We start from the raw sequence: 18,336 nt of genomic DNA on the forward strand, positions 1-18,336 counted from the left end.
TGTCGATTTATGCTTCAAAGTCTACTGTGATGTAACTCAAAAGTAACGTGTTTTTCCATGGAAAGTGGCATGTGAGTATAGCTTCCTTTGTCCACATGACAGGTATTAAGCTGTAGCTTTATTTTATTTTAGTTTAGTTTTATTATCTTATTCTTAACCCTACAAGGAATGCAAGACTGTAGCTTTATTTCAGTGTATATGATATGGCAAAATAACACAACAGAAGGATTTAAGGCATTCATGTAAAGATATTTAAGAAAAAATAATTTTTGACCAGCAGCACTTTTTACATATGGGCTTTGAGTTAAGGATTTTATCTTGGTCATGAATTGTTCATTTTAGCTATGCCACTGATAAACATAAGCTATGATTTAGGAAATGAAAGATTGTCTCTCTTATGGGTGTATTATTTAAATATTGAACCGAAAGTCGTGTCAGAGATGGTCAGCAAATGAATGAATCAGCAGTCCATTTGCATTTAGCTTGTAAGAGAAAGTCATTTATCAGCTGAATTGAGACCCAGTCCCTTGATTAGGCATTGCTTTTAGTATTCAGTAGGGTAATCCTACCTTTATGTTTTTACAGAATGTTCTTTCATATTTTTGCCCACTTATTTTTCCAAGTTCCCAAGTTCCGTAAAGTATCTTGTTAATGATTTTGTTGGAAGTACGTTACGGCTGTTATTTAACTGGGGCAAAATTTTCATGATGTTCTGCTATATTCCTTCTGTACAACTGACCAAGGTATGTTTTTTTAATACTACATTAATTATCAGATATTTTATACTTTTTTTTTTTTTTTTTTGAGACGGAGTTTCGCTCTTGTTACCCAGGCTGGAGTGCAATGGCGTGATCTCTGCTCACCGCAACCTCCGCCTCCTGGGTTCAGGCAATTCTCCTGCCTCAGCCTCCTGAGTAGCTGGTATTACAGGCACGCGCCACCATGCCCGGTTGATTTTTTTGTATTTTTAGTAGAGACGGGGTTTCACCATGTTGACCAGGATGGTCTCGATCTCCTGACCTTGTGATCCACCCGCCTCAGCCTCCCAAAGTGCTGGGATTACAGGCTTGAGCCACCGCGCCCGGCTATACTTTTTGTTTAATGAAGATAGTTCTTCATTTTTTTCCTAGCTGGTTATTACCGGTATGTAGAAATCCATTTTATTTTGGCCTTTACGATTCCTTTCTCATTTCTCACTTTGAGATTTTTATTTTCCTGTTTAATTAAAAAATTTTTTTATTTTTTTGAGACAGAGTCTTGCTCTGTCACCCAGGCTAGAGTGCAGTGGTACCATCTTGGCTCACTGCAGTCTCCGCCTCCCAGGTCCAGGCAATTCTCTTCCCTCAAGTAGCTGGGATTACAGGTACCTGCCACCATGCCCAGCTAATTTTTGTATTTTTAGTAGAGATGAGGGTTTCACCACATTGGTCAGGCTGGTCTTGAATCAGGTGATTGAAGGTGATCCACCCGTCTTGGTCTCCCAAAGTGCTGAGATTACAGGCATCAGCCACCACGCCTGACCTAAAAAAGTTTTTTTTTTTGTTTTTAGATTGAGTTTTACTCTTGTTGCCCAGGCTAGAGTGCAGTGGTGCAATCTTGGCTCACCACAACCTCTGCCTCCCAGGTTCAAGTGATTCTCCTGCCTCAGCCTCGCAAGTAGTTGGGATTACAGGCGTGTGCCACCACACCCAGCTAATTTTTGTATTTTTAGTAGAGGCAGGGTTTCTCCATTTTGGTCAGGCTGGTCTCAAACTCCCGACCTCAGGTGATGCACCTGCCTTGGCCTCCCAAAGTGCTGGGATTATAGGCGTGAGCCACTGTGCCCAGTCCTTAAAAAATTTTTAATCAGTGCTTTGCCTACAGTAAAATCTACCCATTTTAAGTATACAGTTCAATCAGTTTTTGGTGAATACATGCTATTGTGAAACTGCTACCACAATCAAGATGTACAGCATGTTTTTCCATTACTCCAAACAATTTCCTTGTGCCCCTAGGCCCTTGGCAACCACTGATTTGCCTTTTGTCGTTATAGTTTTGCCTTTATAGAATTTTGTGTAAGTGGCGTCACACAGCATGTAATCTTTTGAACTTGGCTTCTTTCACTTAGCGTGAGTTTGAAATTGTCACCCATGTTGTTGGCTGTATCAGAAGTTTATTCTTTGTATTGCTGAGTACTAGTCCTCTATGTAGATATCAAATTTTGTTTACCATTCACCAGTTGGTGAGCATTGTTTCTCTTCTGGGCTATTACAAATAAAGTTGCTGTGAACATTCAAGTACAAGTCTTCACACGTTATTTTATTTCTCTTGGGTGAATACCTAGGAGTGGGATTGCTGGGTCATATGGTAAGCATATGTCTAATCTTTAAAGAAACGATCAAACTGTTTTTCAATGACTGTAGCGTTTTATATTACCACCAGCAGTGTATGAGAGTTCCAGTCGCTCCCCGCCCATGTAAGACAGTGTATGCTCTATGTGTTTTGACTGCCTCATGGACCAGCTTAGCCATTCCTTCATCTCTCTCCTGCCCCTCAGGCCTCTCTGTTCCCCTAGACACAACAATATTGAAATTAGGCCAGTTAATAGCCCTGCGATGGCCTCTGAGTCTTCAAGCGAAAGAAAATCATGCCTCTCACTTTAAAATAAAAACTAGAAATCATTAAGCTTAGTGTGGAAAGCATTTCAAAAGCTGAGATAGGCCAAAAATTAGGACTCTTTGACCAGTTATCCAAGTTGTGAATACAAAGGAAAAGTCCTTGAAGGAAATTGAAAGTGCTACTATGGTAGCAGTTACAGTTGATCAGAAAGCCAGACAGCCTTGTTGCTGATATGGAGAAAGTTTTAGTGGTCTATAGAGAAGACTAAACCAGCCACAACATTTCCTTAAGCCAGAACCTAATCCAGAGGAAGGCCCTAACTCTCTTCAATTCTGTGAAGGCTGACAGAGGTGAGGAAGCTGCTGCAGAAAAGTGTGGAGCTAGCAGAAGTTGATTCAGGAGGTTTAAGGAAAGACACCCTCTTCATATAATTACAAGGTGAAGGAAAAGCTGCAGCAAGTTATCCAGAAGATCTAGGTAAGATCATTGATAAAGGTAGCTCCACTAAAAAACAGATTTCCAATGTAGATGAAATAGCCTTATATTGTAAGATAATACCATCCAGGACTTTCAGAGCTAGAGAGAAGTCAATGTCTGACTTTAAAGTTTCAAAGGACAGGCTCACTATCATTAGGGGTTAATGTAGCTGGTGACTTTTAAGTTGAAGCCATTGCTCATTTACCATTCTGAACCTTCTAGGACTCTTAAGAATTTTCCAAAGTCTACTCTGCCTGTGCTCCATAAATGGAACAACAAAGCCTGGATGATAGTACATCTGTGTAAACAGTGTGGCTCACGCCTGTAATCCCAGCACTTTGGGAGGCCAAGGCGGTTGGATCACGAGGTCAGGAGATTGAGACTATCCTGGCCAACGTGGTGAAGCCCCATCTCTACTAAAAATACAAAAATTAACCATGCATGGTAGTGTGCACCTGTAGTCCCAGCTACTCGAGAGGCTGAGGCAGGAGAATCACTTGAACCCAGGAGGCAGAGGATGCAGTGAGCTAAGATCGCATCACTGCACTCCAGCCTGGGCAACAGAGCAAGAGTTCATCTCAAAAAAAAAGGACCCTGGTTGGGCGCGGGGGCTCATGCCTGTAATCTCAACACTTTGGGAGGCAAAGGCAGGTGGATCACTTGTGGTCAGGAGTTTGAGACCAGCTTGGTCAACATAGTGAAACCCTGTCTTAAAAAAAGGACCCCAATATAAAGGTAGACTTTAAAAAAGGACCTCAACATAAAGGGATGGGGACAAGAAGGAACATACCCCTTAGTGTAGAGAAATAGTGGGGCAGGAGGAGGGGAAGCCTCAAAAGGAGGGGAATGTCATTAAGGCTGCAAAATATTCTGTGTAGGGAAGGAGGAAGGGGTCTTCACAGCCTCAGAGATGAAGGCAGAAATCACCTTCTCAGTGTCCAGAAGCAGGGAAATGGCAGCTTTCCTTTCTTCCATGGCAGCCACTCCATTGCTCCTCCAGATTACCTTCATCCTTATGTAGGTAAGAGAGCTGCAGAACTCAGAAGAGATTCGTTTGTGTGAGTTAAAAGTCAGCATTACTAGCCGCAATTGTGCTCCTGACTCCTCTGTCTCAGGTACCACCGATTGCACTAGGCGGGGCCTTCTGGGGGGAAAGGCTTCTCAGAGTAGAGATGCATTTTGGGGCCAGACATCCTCTGGGGGCAGCCCGATGAGGTTAAAGATTTTACCCAACTGGTTGGCTTCAGAGTTTCCACAGAAGAGAGGCTTTCCATGAAACATCAATGCAAAGATAAAGCCAACACTCTACATAGCCATGGGTGTTGGGTATGTCAATTGCAGAAGAACTTTGGGAGCTTGGTACCAGAGCGTAACAACCGTATATGTGCTGTCTGGAAGCTGTAGATTCTGGCCAGGCCAAACTCAGCCAGCTTGACTCTTTCACCACTTGTCACCAGAATGTTCTCTGGCTTCTGATCTCTGTGAATGATACAATTAGCATGAAGAAAATCTAGGCCTCTTAGAAACTGGCACATCAAATCCTTGATGGGCTCCACTGGCAAGCCTGGCAGGGCTGCCTTGTCTGATAGGTCTTACTTGGACACCACGGTTACCTTGATCTCCTGGTTAGTTTGGGATGTGGCAGAAACATCCATCAGCCAGACAACACTGAGATGCTCAAAAGCCCCCAGCCGTCTCAGTAAGGCCATCTCACAAGTTGTGCTGATGGGAAGGCCTCCTCCAGTTCCTCTTCCATTGGGAATTTTCACACTCTTGAGGGCCACAAAGCAGCCACTGTAGGGATCATGGGCCTTGTACAATGTCCCATAGGCACTGACACCAGTTTCAACCACCGGTTCATATAGAGGTAGCCATTCTCAGATCAGATGAGACCTTCACACCAGGCCGGGGAGCTGCAGGGACAGCCTGTTATCAGAGCTCTGGAGCTAGTTCTTGCAGCACCATACACCTAAGCTCAGTCCAGGGCAGCTAGATGCTGAGGGCCTGACCATAGACACACGCTGTAGGCTAGAGAGGCTCCCCTCACCCCCACCCTCACCATGTGACCAGCTGCCAAAGAGGCACACAGAAACTTGTTTACTGAATATTTTAAAGTCCACTGTTGAGACCTACTGCTCAGACAAAAAAGATTCCTTTCAAAATATACTGCACGTCGTCAATACACCTGGTCACTCAAGACCTCTGATGGAGATGTACAAGGAGATTGTTGTTTTCATGTCTGCCGACACAACATCCATTCTGCAATCCATGGATCGGTAAGTCATTTTGAGTTTCAAGTCTTATTATTTAAGAAATACATTTTACAAAGCTATAGCTGCCATAGATAGTGGTTCCTCTGATGGATTTGGACGAAGCAAATAAAAAAATTTGGAAAGGATTCACCATTCTAGATACCACTAAGATTATTTATGGTTCATGGGAAGAGGTCAAAATATCAACATTCAGAGGAGTTTGGAAGAAGTTGATTCCAGTCTTTATGGATGACTTTGAGGGTTTTAAGACTTGAGTAGAAGTAGTAACCACAGACATGGGGAAATAGCACGAGAAGTAGGCTTGCAAGTAGAGTTTGAAGATGTGACTGAATTGCTACACTCTTATGATAAAACTTGAACAGATGAGAAGTTGCTTCAGATGACACACAAAGAAGGTGGTTTCTTGAGATGGAATCTACTGGTGAAGATGCTATGACCGTTGTTGAAAATGCAAAAAAAGGATTTAGGATATTACATAAACTTTGTTGATAAAGCAGCAGCAAGGTCTGAGAGGATTTCTTTTTTTTTTTTTCTTTTTTTGAGGCAGAGTTTTTGCTCATTCCTCAGGCTGGAGTATAGTGGCACAATCTCGGTTCATTACAGCCTCCACCTCCCTAGTTCAAGTAATTTTCCTGCTTCAGCCTCTCGGATAGCTGGGATTACAGGCATGTGCCACAATGCCCAACTGATTTTGTATTCTTAGTAGAGGCAGGGTTTCACCATGTTAGTCAGGCTGGTCTCGAACTCCTGACCTCAGGTGATCCACCCACCTCGGCCTCCCAAAGTGCTGGGATTACAGACGTGAGCCATGGTGTCTGGCCTTGACTTCAGTTTTGAAAGAAGTTCTGCTGTGGGAAAAATGTTGTTAAATGGCATCATGTGCTACAGAGAAATCTTTCATGAAAGGAAGAGTCAGTTGATGTGGCAAACTTAACTTCATTGTTGCCTCCTTTTAATAAATTGCCACAGCCTCCATCTTTCAGCAGTCACCACCCTAATCAGTCAGCAGCCATCCATGATGAGTCAGGACCCTCACTAACAAAAAGATGACGAGTTGCTGAAGGCTCAGAGATTGTTAGCATCTTTTAGCAGTAAAATAGTTTAAGGTATGTACATTTTTTTAGACATGCTGTTTCACACTTAATAGACTACAATATAGTATAAATATAACTTTTATATGCACTGGGAAATTTAAAAATTTGTGTGATTTACTTTATTGTCATATTTGCTTTGTTGTGGTGGTTTGGAATTGAAACCGCAATATCTCTGAGATAATGCCTGTGCATGGTTCTTCCACATATTTTGTTAAATGTGTATCTTTATATTTCCTATTTTTGGATAATTGTAATTTTTATTTCAGCTTTCAGTTTTTCTTTTTTTTTAACCTTATTTTTTTTATTTTTTTTAATTGCATTTTAGGTTTTGGGGTACATGTGAGGAACATGCAAGATTGTTGCATAGGTACACATATGGCAGTGTGATTTGCTGCCTTCCTTCCCCTCACCTATATCTGTCATTTCTCCCTTGCTATCAACTTTCAGTTTTTCATTGAGAGTATATAGAAATTTAACAGATTTTTAAATTTTTTTAAATTTTTTTTTTTTTTTTTTTTTTTTTTTTTTAAAGACAGAGTTTCCCTCTTTTCACCCAGGCTGGAGTGCAATGGCACAATCTTGGCTCATTGCAACCTCCCCCTCCTGGGTTCAAGTGATTCTTCTGCCTCAGCCTCCTGAGTAGCTGGGACTACAGGCATGTGCCACTACGCCTGGCTAATTTTTTTGTATTTTTAGTAAAGATGAGGTTTCACCATTTTGGCCAGGCCAGTCTCAAACTCCTGACTTCAGGGGATTTGCCTGCCTGGGCCTCCCAAAGTGCTGGGATTACAGGTGTGAAACACTGTGCCCGGCCAGAAATGTAATTGATTTTTAAAGACCTGATCTTGTATCCTACAGTCTAATCTTGGTAAACTCACTTATGACTTCTAGTAACTTTTTGTGTGGGTTACTTACCATTTTGTACATATGTAATTATATAATCTGCAAATAAAGATAATTTGACTTATTTAGTTTTAATCTCTTGCCTTTTGTTTCTTTTGCTTGTCTCATTGCACTGATGAGGTTCTCCAGTATGATGCTATCAGTGAGAAGAGTGGGTATCTCAGCCCTGTTGATCTTAGGTGGAAGGATTGAGCCTTCCATCACTGTATGTGATCTGGTTTTTTTCTAGATGCCTTTATAAAGATAAAGACATTGCCTTTTATTTTTAGTTTGCCATGAAATTTTATCACGAATGGGTGTTGGATTTTGTCAAATGCTTTTTCAGAATCTATTGAAATAATCATATGGTTTTGTTATTGTTGTTTGTTTTTTTCTATTTTTGACTCAAAGTTCTGAAAATCATATGGTTTTAAATATTAATACCATGAATTATACTGATTGATTTTCAAATGTTAAACCAGGCTGGCATTCCTGAAGTCTTAATGTGTTATGCTTTTGCTATGTGGCAGGGTTTGGTTTGCTAACATTTTGTTACAGATTTTCACGTCTCTATTCATGAGATACATTGGTCTGTAATTTTTTTATGTCTTTGGTTTTGGTATCAGAGTAATGCTGGCCTTACAGAATGAGTTGGGAAGTGTTTTCTCTCCTCTTCTGGAAGGTTGTGTAGAATTGTTACTTCTTTCTTTAAATGGTTGGTGGATCACCGGTGAAGTAATCTGGGCTTAGAATTTTCTTTATGGGAGGATCTTAAGCTACCATTTCAATTTTGTTACCAGATACTGGCCTAGTTAAGCTATAAATTGATTTAGGGTTTATAGTATGTATCTTAGTTTATGTTGAAATTGGTAATTTATCTCTCTCCATTTCATCTAGATAGTCTTAATTTGTTTGTATGAGTTTGTAGTTTTTTACCACCTTTTAAATGTTTGTAACATCTGTCGTGATGTTCCTTCTTTCATTTCCGATATTAGTAATTTGTACTTCTCCCTTTCTCCTGATCAATTTAGCTAGATGAGTTTGTTTTCAGAGAATTGCTTTTAGTTTTCCTGCTTTTTCTCTAGTGTTTTTCTATTTTATTCATTTCTGCATTCATATTTATTATGTCCTCCTTTCTTTGCATTTAATTTGTTTCCTTTTTTTGTGTGTGTTTCTCAAGATAGAAGCTTAGATCTTGAATTTGAAAACTTTCTTCTTTTCCAGTGTAAGTATTGAAAGCTACACATTTCCCTCTAAGCACTTCTTTAGCTGTATACCATAAATTTTGGTCTGTTTGATTTTCATTCAAGTCAAAATATTTTCTCATTTCCCTTATTGTTTCCTTTGACCCATGAGTTATTTAGAAGTGTTTTTCCTCCTATTAATTTCTGGTTTAATTCTCCTGTAGAGAATACGTTTATATTATTTCAGTCTTTTTAAATTGAGGGATAGGGGTTTGTGGTTTTGGTGGTCCAGAATATGGTCCATGTTGGTGAATGTTTTAAGTACACTTGAAAATAATGTATATTCTGCTGTTACTGGATGAAATATTGTATCGGTATTGATTAAGCCAAGTTGGTCAGTAGTAGTTCTTGGTGAGTTTGGCGGGGGTGAGTCTCGTTGTTTTGTCAATCACTAAGAAAGATGTGTTGACCTTTCCAACTTGAATTGCTTGTTTCTCCTTTCAGTTCTGTGAGTGTTAAAGCTCAGCTGTCAGGGAATACATATTTGGGATTGTTATGTCCTTTTGAGGAATGGACCCCTCTATCATTTTGTAATATCCCTCCTGATATTCCTTGTCCTAAAGTCTACTCTGTTGATACTTAACACCACTCCGGCTTACCTATATGGTATATGTATTTTCTCCATCCTTTTAATCTGTATGTTTGTTTGTTTATTTATTTTAGATGGAGTTTCACTCTGTAGCCCAGGCTGGAGTGCAGTGGTGCCATCTCGGTTCACCGCAGCTCCGCCTCCTGGGTCCCGGTTCAAGGAATTCTCCTACCTCAGCCTCCCGAGTAGCTGGGATTACAGGCATGAGCCACCATGCCCAGCTAATTTTTGTATTTTTTAGTAGAGACAGGGTTTCACCATGTTGTCCAGTCTGGTCTTGAATTCGTGAGCCACCGTGCCCGGCCTGTATCTGCATTTCTTATCCATAGCATGTGGCTGGACTTGCTTTTTTGTCTAGTTTGACAATCTTTGCCTTTTAGAGTAGGTTATATTATAATTTACTTTTGATGTAATTATTGATATGCTTGTGTTAAAAAATTTTTCCTTGAAATTTCTTTTTCATCTTTTTTTCTTCCTTTTCCACATTTTTGTGCCTTTTTAAAACATTAAGTATTTTCATGATTCCATTTTATCTCTGTTCTTTTTTTTTTTTTTTTTTTTTAAGATGGGGTTTCACCATGTTGGCCAGGAGGGTCTTGAACTCCTGACCTCAGATGATCTACCCACCTTGGTCTCCAAAGTGCTTGGATTACAGGCATGAGCTACCATGCCCGGCCTCTTTTTTTTTGAGATGGAGTCTCACTCTATCACCCAGGCGAGAGGGCGGTGGCACAGCCTGGACTCAATGCAACCTCCACCTCCCAGGTTTAAACAGTTCTCCGCCTCAGCCTCCCTAGTAGTTGGGATTATAGGCACTGCCACCACGCTTGGTTAATTTTTTGCATTTTTAGTAGAGACAGGTTTTCACCATGTTGACCAGACTGGTCTGTTCTTGATTTACTAACTTCACATCCTTGTTTTATAATTTTAGTGGTTGATATAGGGTGTACAGTATATATCGTTACCACTATCTATTGAAATAATGTTACACCATTTCACCTGTAACTTAAGCATAATTTAAAAATATTCTATTTTTTGTTTGTTTGTTTTAGTTACTTTTTTTTTTTTGGATGGAGTTTCGCTCTGTCGCTCTGGCGCAATCTCAGATCACTGCAACCTCTGCCTCCAAGGTTCAAGCAATTCTCCTGTCTCAGCCTCCCAAGTAGCCAGGATTACAGGCACACGCTGCCATGCCCAGCTAATTTTTTGTATTTTAGTAGAGATGGGATTTCACCGTGTTGCCCAGGCTGGTCTCAAACTCCTGAGCTAAGGCAATTCACTCGCCTCAGCCTCCCAAAGTGCTAGGATTATAGGTGTGAGCCACTGCGCCTGGCCTGTTCTAGTTATTTTCATGGCATAAAAGCCCACCAGTAAAGTAGTGCCTTAAAACAACACTATTGCCAACTTATTCTGTAGATTAGGTATTTGGATAGGACACAGCAGGGATGGTCTGTCTCTGCTTCATGATGTCTGTGTCCTCTGCTGAGGCAGCTGAAAACTGGGGGCTGGGATTATCTGAAGGTTTACCCACTTGTATGTTAAGCAGTTGATGCTGGCTGAGACCTTAGCTTTGTCTGTTGGCTGGAATCTGTGCACATGACCTTTTCATGTGGCCTAATTTTTTTTTTTTTAAAACAGAGTCTTGCTCTGTTGCCAGGCTGGAGTGGAGTGGTACAATCTTGGCTCACTACAACCTCTGCCTCCTGGATTCAAGCAATACGCCTGCCTCAGCCTCCTTAGTAGCTGGGATTGTAGGCGTTCTCTACCATGCCCAGTTAATTTTTGTATTTTTAGTAGAGACAGGGTTCACCATGTTGGCCAGGATGGTTGTGATCCTCCTGCCTCAGCCTCCCAAAGTGCTGGGATTACAGGCGAGAGCCACTGCACCCGCTGGCTTAAATTTTCTTACAGTCTGGTAGTTGAGTTCTAAAGGCAAGCGTCCCAAGAGAAGAGAGCCAGATAGAAGCATATTGGCTTTTGTGACCTTGCCTTGACTAGTGTCACTTCTGCTGTACTTTTTAGGTGGAGGCAGTTATAGAGGTTTGCCTTAATTCAGAGAGTATGTGCATAACCATCTCCTATCTCACCAACACACACACACACACACACACACACACACACACACTCTCTCTCTCTCTCTCTCTCTCTCTCTCTCTCTCTCTCTCTCTCTCTTACTTTCCCTCCCTCCCTTCCTCCCTCCCTCTCATATTCCAACTCATATGTTCTGCTTTCAATGTTATATCCATATGAATATTGATGTCGTATTAGAAGCAGGGCATGTGGGCTGGGGTAGGACACAGTCTTTGGAAAATACAGTCTACCGCACTGCTGCCATTTTGCTGCTATTAGACATTTTAATTCTTTCGATGTTATGTTACACAACACATTATTTTTGTTTGAAACATGTCTTTTACATTTACTCACTTATTTATCATTTCTTTCACTCTTGATTTCTTTTATAGATCCACGTTTCCATCTGCTATTTTTCTTTTGTGTGAAGAAATTTCTTTAACATTAGTTGTAGTAGGATTCTGCTGATAATTATCTCAGCTTTTATTGGTCTAAAGTATTTTGTCTCCATATTTGAACTGTCACTGGGTATAGAAGTTTATATTGACTTTTTTTTTTTTCTCAGTAAAGATCTATTTTCTTCTTGCTGCATGATTTCTGATTTCATCTTTATTTTTGTTTCTCTGTGAATAGTGTGGCCTTTTCCTTCCGGATGCATGAGGTTTTTTGTTTTACCACTGATTTTTAGCGCTTCGGTTATAATGTGCCTTGATGTGTTTTTGTTGTTATTGTTTGTTTGTTTGTTTTGTGACGGAATCTCACTCTGTTGCCCAAGCTAGAGTGCAGTGGCGTGATCTTGGCTCACTGCAACCTCCCCCTCCTGGGTTCAAGGAGTTCTCCTGCCTCAGCCTCCCAAATAGCTGGGACTACAAGGCAGGTGTCACACGCCCAGCTAATTTTTGTATTTTTAGTAGAGATGGGGTTTCACCATGTTGGCCAGGATGGTCTTGATCTCTTGACCTTGTGATCTGCTTGCCTCCATCTCCCAAAGTGCTAGGATTACAGGCATGAGCCACTGCGCCCAGCTGATGTGGTTTTATTTATGTTTCTTTTGTTTGGGGCTTTTTGAGTTTCTTGGATCTGTGAATTTACAGTTTTCATCATATGTATAAAATTTGCAGCCATTATTTCTTCAAATTTTTTTTTCTGCTTTCCCTTTTGCCCTTCCTGTATTCTCGTTCAGCTATGTTAGACCACTTGATCGTGTCCCACAGGTTACTGAGGCTGTGATTTGTTGTTGTTGTTGTTTTTGTTTTTATTTTATTTTTATAAATTGTTTGTTTTGAGACGAAGTCTCACTCTGTCACCAGGCTGGAGTGCAGTGGTGCGATCTTGGCTCACTGCAACCTACACCTCCCGGGTTCAAGAGATTCTCTTGCCTCAGCCTGCTGAGTAGCTGGGACTACAGGTGTGTGCCACCACGCCCGGCTGATTTTTATATTTTTAGTAGAGATGGGATTTCATCGTGTTGGCCAAGATGGTCTCGATCTCTTGACCTTGTGATCCCCCACCTTGGCCTCCCAAAATGTTGGGATTACAGGCGTGAGCCACCGTGCTCAGTCCACTGAAGCTCTGTTAATATTTTTTCAGTCTTTTCATTGTGGGTACTTTTTATTTTTCTTTTGGAGAGTTTACCTCTGTCGCCAGGCTGGAGTGCAGTGGTCCGATCTTGGCTCACTGCAACCCACACCTCCTGGGTTCAAGTGATTCTCCTATCTCAGCCTCCCGGGTAGCTGGGACTACAGGTGTGCACCACCATGCATAGCTAATTTTTGTATTTTTTGGTAGAGACAGGGTATCATCGTGTTGACCAAGATGGTCTCGATCTCTTGACCTTGTCATCTATCCACCTTGGCCTCCCAAAGTGCTGGGATTACAGGCATGAGCCACTGCACCCGGCCCACTGTGAGTGCTTTTTATTGCTGCATCTTCAAGTTCAGCCATCTTACCTTCTGCAAGGTCTCATTTGCTGTTATTCTGAGCCAATGTGTTTTTAATTTGAGATACTGTACTTTAAAAATCTTTACAATTTCCATTTTGGTCAGAAAAACTATTTCCTTTCCACATCACATTCATATGAACTAGATATTATTTGTTTTAACGTCCTTGTATTCTGATTTCATTATTTCTGTCATTTACAGATTTATTTCAATTAGTTTTCATCCTGATATGGGTCATCTTTTTCACTTCCTTGTATGCTTGGACATTGTGAATTTTATATTTTATATTGCTGGACACTGGATTTGCTATATTCCTCTAAAGACTGTCAGATTGTATTTGATCACACAGTTAAGTAACGTTTGGCTCGGTTTGATCCTTTCGAAGCTTACTTCTAAGGTTTTTGTGGCTAGTCATAGCAATCTTTATCTTTGGACTAATTTAGACCCCCCACCTCCACCCCGCAAGATGTTGATCCTTCTAGAGACCCCGTGGTTTTTTCATGGTCAGCGTAACAAGTGGTATGGGAGCTCTGGGAAGTGTTGGGCTTATTGCTTTCCCATAGGTTGTTCCCTGACCTTGGGGAGACTTTCTCTTAAGCACTTGCAAATCTGAGAAGAAAGGGAACCCTTCTGCCAGACCTCCAAAGCTCTCTGCACGCAGTTCCAGCTTCTCCAGTACTGTGTCCTGCAAATTCTAGCTGCCTCAGCTTCCCCTAGCTCTATTGACTCCTCAGTTCACTGAGACCCTTGTATTTTGTTTCAGTGTTCTTTCCCTGAAGTGAAGCCTGGGAGTTGTCACCAGGCTGTAAGTTTCGTTAATTGTAAAGTTTACCTTTTGTTTTCCTTTCCCTGGCGGAGGATCACAGTCTTGTGCTACTTCTTGCCCAGTGTCTAAAAACTGTTATTTCATGTATGTTGTCTGGTTTTCTAGCTGTTTATAGTGAGAGGACAGTTCTCATAGCAATTACAAGTTCATGTTCTGAGTTGAGAGTCCTCCTGTTTAAATTTTGTTAATACAGTCAGCCCTCTGTATCTGTGGGGCCTGCTCATTGGATTCAACTAACTTTGGATCAGAATATTTGGAAAAGAAAATAATAACAATACAATGATAATGCATGTTCTTTAAAATATGGCCTAACAGCAACAGGTTGAGTATCCCTAATCCAGAAATCTGAAATGCTCTAAATTCTGCAACTTTTTGAATGCCATGATGCTCAAAGGACATACTTATTTGAGCATTTTTGATTTTCAACTTAGGGATGTTGAACCAGTAAATATGTAATGCAAATATCCCAAAATCTGAAAAACCCCAAATCCAAAACACTTCTGGTCTCAAGCATTTCAGATAAGGATTATTCAACTATATTTGTGTGGCATTTACGTTATATTAGGTATTACAAGTAATGTAGAGACAATTTAAAGTGTAGAGAAGGATGTGTGTAGGTTATATGTAAATACTATGCCCTCCCCCAACAGAATTTCGCTCTTGTCACCCATGCTGGAGTGCAGTGGTGTGATCTCGGTTCACTGCAACTCCACCTCCTGGGTTCAAGTGATTCTCCTGCCTTAGCCTCCCAAGTAGCTGGGAGTACAGGTATGTGCCATCACACCCAGCTAATTTTTGTATTTTTAGTAGAGATGAGGTTTTACCATGTTGGCCAGGCTGGTCTTGAACTCCTGACTTAAGGTGGTCTACCCATCTCAGCCTCCCAAAGTGCTGGGATTACAGGTGTGAGCCACTGTGACCAGCCATTTTATATAAAGGACTTGAGCATATGTGGATTTTGTTATATGAGGGGGATCCTTGGTATCCCCCATGGATACCAAGGAATGATTCTACCTTCAGTGATTTATTAGTTTCAGTTGCCAACAGATTTTATGTCAGTTCTACTTTCTAATTTGCCAGCTTTTTACTTTTTACTCTTTTTTGAAAACTTTGGTAAAATGTATATAAAACATAAAATTTACCATTTTAATCATTTTTAAATGTACCCTTCTGTGGTATTATGTACATTCACAGTGCTGTGCAGTCATTATCACTGTTTACCTCCAGAACTTTTTCATCTTCTTAAACTGAAACTGCATACTTATTATACAACAATCCCATTTTCCTCTCCCCCAGCCACCATTCCGTCTATGAACTTGACTGCTCTAGGTATGTCACATGAATGGAATCCTACATTTGTCCTTTTGTGACTGGCGTACTTCACTTAGCGTGTCTTGAAGGTTCATCCCTGTTGTAGTATGTATCAGAATTTCAGAATTAGCTTTTCTTTAAAGGCTGAATAATATTTGAATGTATAGATAGGCCACATTTTTCTTATCCATTCTTTCATGGGTGGGCATGGGTTGCTTCCACCCTCTGGCTGTTGTGAATAATGCTGTTGTGATCATGGCCATATGAACATTTCTTCAAGACTCTGCTTTCTATTCTTTCTAGCTTTATGATTGCATTCATCTTTGTATATTTTTTCTTTATTACGTTGCTTTTATTCTGAATCTGAATGTTCTTTTTTCATTGATAGTTTAATAATTTAAAATGGAATGTTTCTTTTGCAGTGTACATCTTTTACAGCAAGCTAAACAGTTTTGGTTAAATTTGTTGAAAACAGTATGAAAGCTTCAATGGCTTTATGTCACTGTTTGATACTTTTTCACTTTGGACAACATGCTGGTGGTGAGTAGTTTCTGGTCCAGTGAAATCCAGTTTTCAGATATTCCTAGTTTTGGATTCTCAGCTGCGTATTTGAAATCATCACATTCAGAATTCTTTTGTTCCAGAACATATATGTTCCCATTCTTGTTTGTACTTGAGTCATATTTTATCACATATATTTGTAGTATGCTTAGATATAGTAGTTTCTATTTTCATAACTACTTCTCTGTTGATCCATTATGGTGAATTGCAGCTACAAAGTCATACTGTGTAGTAGCAAAAACGCTAACATAAGAAGTAAATAGTAGCAAGCAAAGGATTTTTAAAATATCCAAGCCTAGTAATATATACCCATTTAGCTCAGTAGTTTTCAGCTGTGGTAATACCATTTTCTGGGGTGCATTTTTGAAATTTGTGAGAACATTTTTGTTTGGCAGCATAGTAGAGGTCATTACAGACATTTAGTGGACAGGGTTTAGGTCTGCTGGATGTCCTGCAGTGTGCAGAAAAGTGCGGTACAATGAATATTCTGTCTCATGGTGTTTGAAGCTCCTTTAATTACTCACATCTAAAGTTTTTTTTTTTGAGACGGAGTTTCGCTCTTGTTACCCAGGCTGGAGTGCAATGGCGCGATCTCGGCTCACCGCAACCTCTGCCTCCTGGGTTCAGGCAATTCTCCTGCCTCAGCCTCCTGAGTAGCTGGGATTACAGGCACACGCCACCATGCCCAGCTAATTTTTTGTATTTTTAGTAGAGACAGGGTTTCACCATGTTGACATGAATGGTCTCGATCTCTTGACCTCGTGATCCACCCGCCTCGACCTCCAAAAGTGCTGGGATTACAGGTTTGAGCCACCGCGCCCGGCCTAAAGTATTTTACATATAAACAGATCATTTTTTACATAATACACTACATTTTCTATGAATGGCACTGCTGTGTAAATCAAGGAGTGAGTAATGTCCTTTCATTTAAGGCTTTACCAAGAGCTTGCCATTTTGGTAAAATGCATCACCTATGGCAGTACTCCTCATGGTGTGGTAGTCACCATTTGACACACCTGATTCAGTTTGCATTTGTTGTTGTCACATTCATGGCGATGTTTCATTTTGATGAAAGCATCTTACTGTATCATGATATTTCCTAGTATATTGATGCTCCAGTTTTAATATGTTAAATAGTGTTTTATTATGAATTAACTTCCTTTTCTTTATTCTCTATATTACAGTTAGGACATTGTAATGATTTTTTAAGTTATGTAGAGTATTAATATAATTTCAGTATAATGAAGAGACTTAAACATTTTTATTATGAACAGGAGATGTTAGGTGTGGTAAACTTGGGACAGTAGTCCCTATAGCACACCCACCCTTTAAGATTACTTCAGGATTTCTGTGAAGTTATTAATCTTATACTTCAGATGTATATGAAAATATTGTTTTATTGATTTTCCTTAGAAATTACCACATGATCTATCTGTTGACCACTTGACAAGTGATTGGGCAATACTGGTGGTCCATAGACTACACTTTGGAAAGAAGTGCCTTATATCCTATCTTCTTGTCCTCAGTTACTGAAATTGCTCCGTATTTCACTTTATCAGATACCATTTTTTCCCTAACATTTTTTTTTCTTTTGTAGTGACAGGGCCTCACTCTGTCACCCAGGCTGGATTGCAGTGGCATGACCTTGGCTCCACTGCACCCATGACCTCCCAGGCTCAAGGGATCCTCCCAGTTCATCCTCCTGAGTGGCTAGGATTATAGGTACACACCTCTAATCATAGGTATACACCTATAAATTAGGCGTGGTGATGCCTAATTTATTTTTTGTAAAGATGAGGTCTCACTATATTGCCTGGGGCAAACTATAATTTTTATACATGGGCTGGGTGCAGTGGCTTACACCTGTAATCCCAGCACTTTGGGAGGCCGAGGTTGGCGGATCACTTGAGGTTAGGTATTTGAGACCAGGCTGGCCAACATGGTGAAACCCCGTCTCTGCTAAATATACAAAAATCAGCTGGGCCTGGTGGCACATGCCTGTAATCTCAGCTCCTCAGGAGGCTGAGGCAGGAGAATCACTGAAACCTGGGAGACAGAGGTTGCAGTGAGCCGTCATTGTGCCTCTGCACTTCAGCCTGGAGAACAGAGCAAGACTCTTATCTCAAAAAAAAATTATTTTTAATACATGAATTGTCTAATACCATAGTTGTTCAACTCGGAGATAAACTTTTCCTCAACACTTTTAAATATTTTTGATGGTCCTTTGTAGTCCTTAATGGCAAAAGAAATTCACAAGTGCTGTTGCAAATGTCATTGCCTGCATACATATATAAACTTTGCCATGTGTGGGAGTGTCTTCTCAACCATTTGTCACCTAATTAAAGTTATTTGCACTGGCAGCATTTTAAGTTAAATTTAGATAAGCAATTACTTTCAGTATCTTTCTCAAAAGGACTATGCTACAAGGATTATTTTATGTATAGCAAATAGCCTATACCAAGGTAAATAAT

The 18,336-nt window shown here is 40.4% G+C and overlaps 1 protein-coding gene and 2 pseudogenes across 1 annotated transcript in view; 2 read left to right on the top strand and 1 right to left on the bottom strand.

The window, feature by feature from the left end:
- Positions 1–18,336, top strand: part of SPPL3 (signal peptide peptidase like 3) — a 152,121-nt gene that overhangs the window by 29,627 nt on the left and 104,158 nt on the right. The gene's annotated exons all lie outside the window — the stretch shown is intronic.
- Positions 1–18,336, top strand: part of LOC141585061 (ADP-ribosylation factor 1 pseudogene) — a 56,872-nt pseudogene continuing 38,536 nt past the window's right edge.
- On the bottom strand, positions 4,007–6,865 carry LOC104652053 (cyclin-dependent kinase 4 pseudogene; annotated as a pseudogene).

This window comes from Saimiri boliviensis, chromosome 7 (genome assembly GCF_048565385.1).
Source record: "Saimiri boliviensis isolate mSaiBol1 chromosome 7, mSaiBol1.pri, whole genome shotgun sequence".
Taxonomy (NCBI): Eukaryota; Metazoa; Chordata; class Mammalia; order Primates; family Cebidae; genus Saimiri; species Saimiri boliviensis.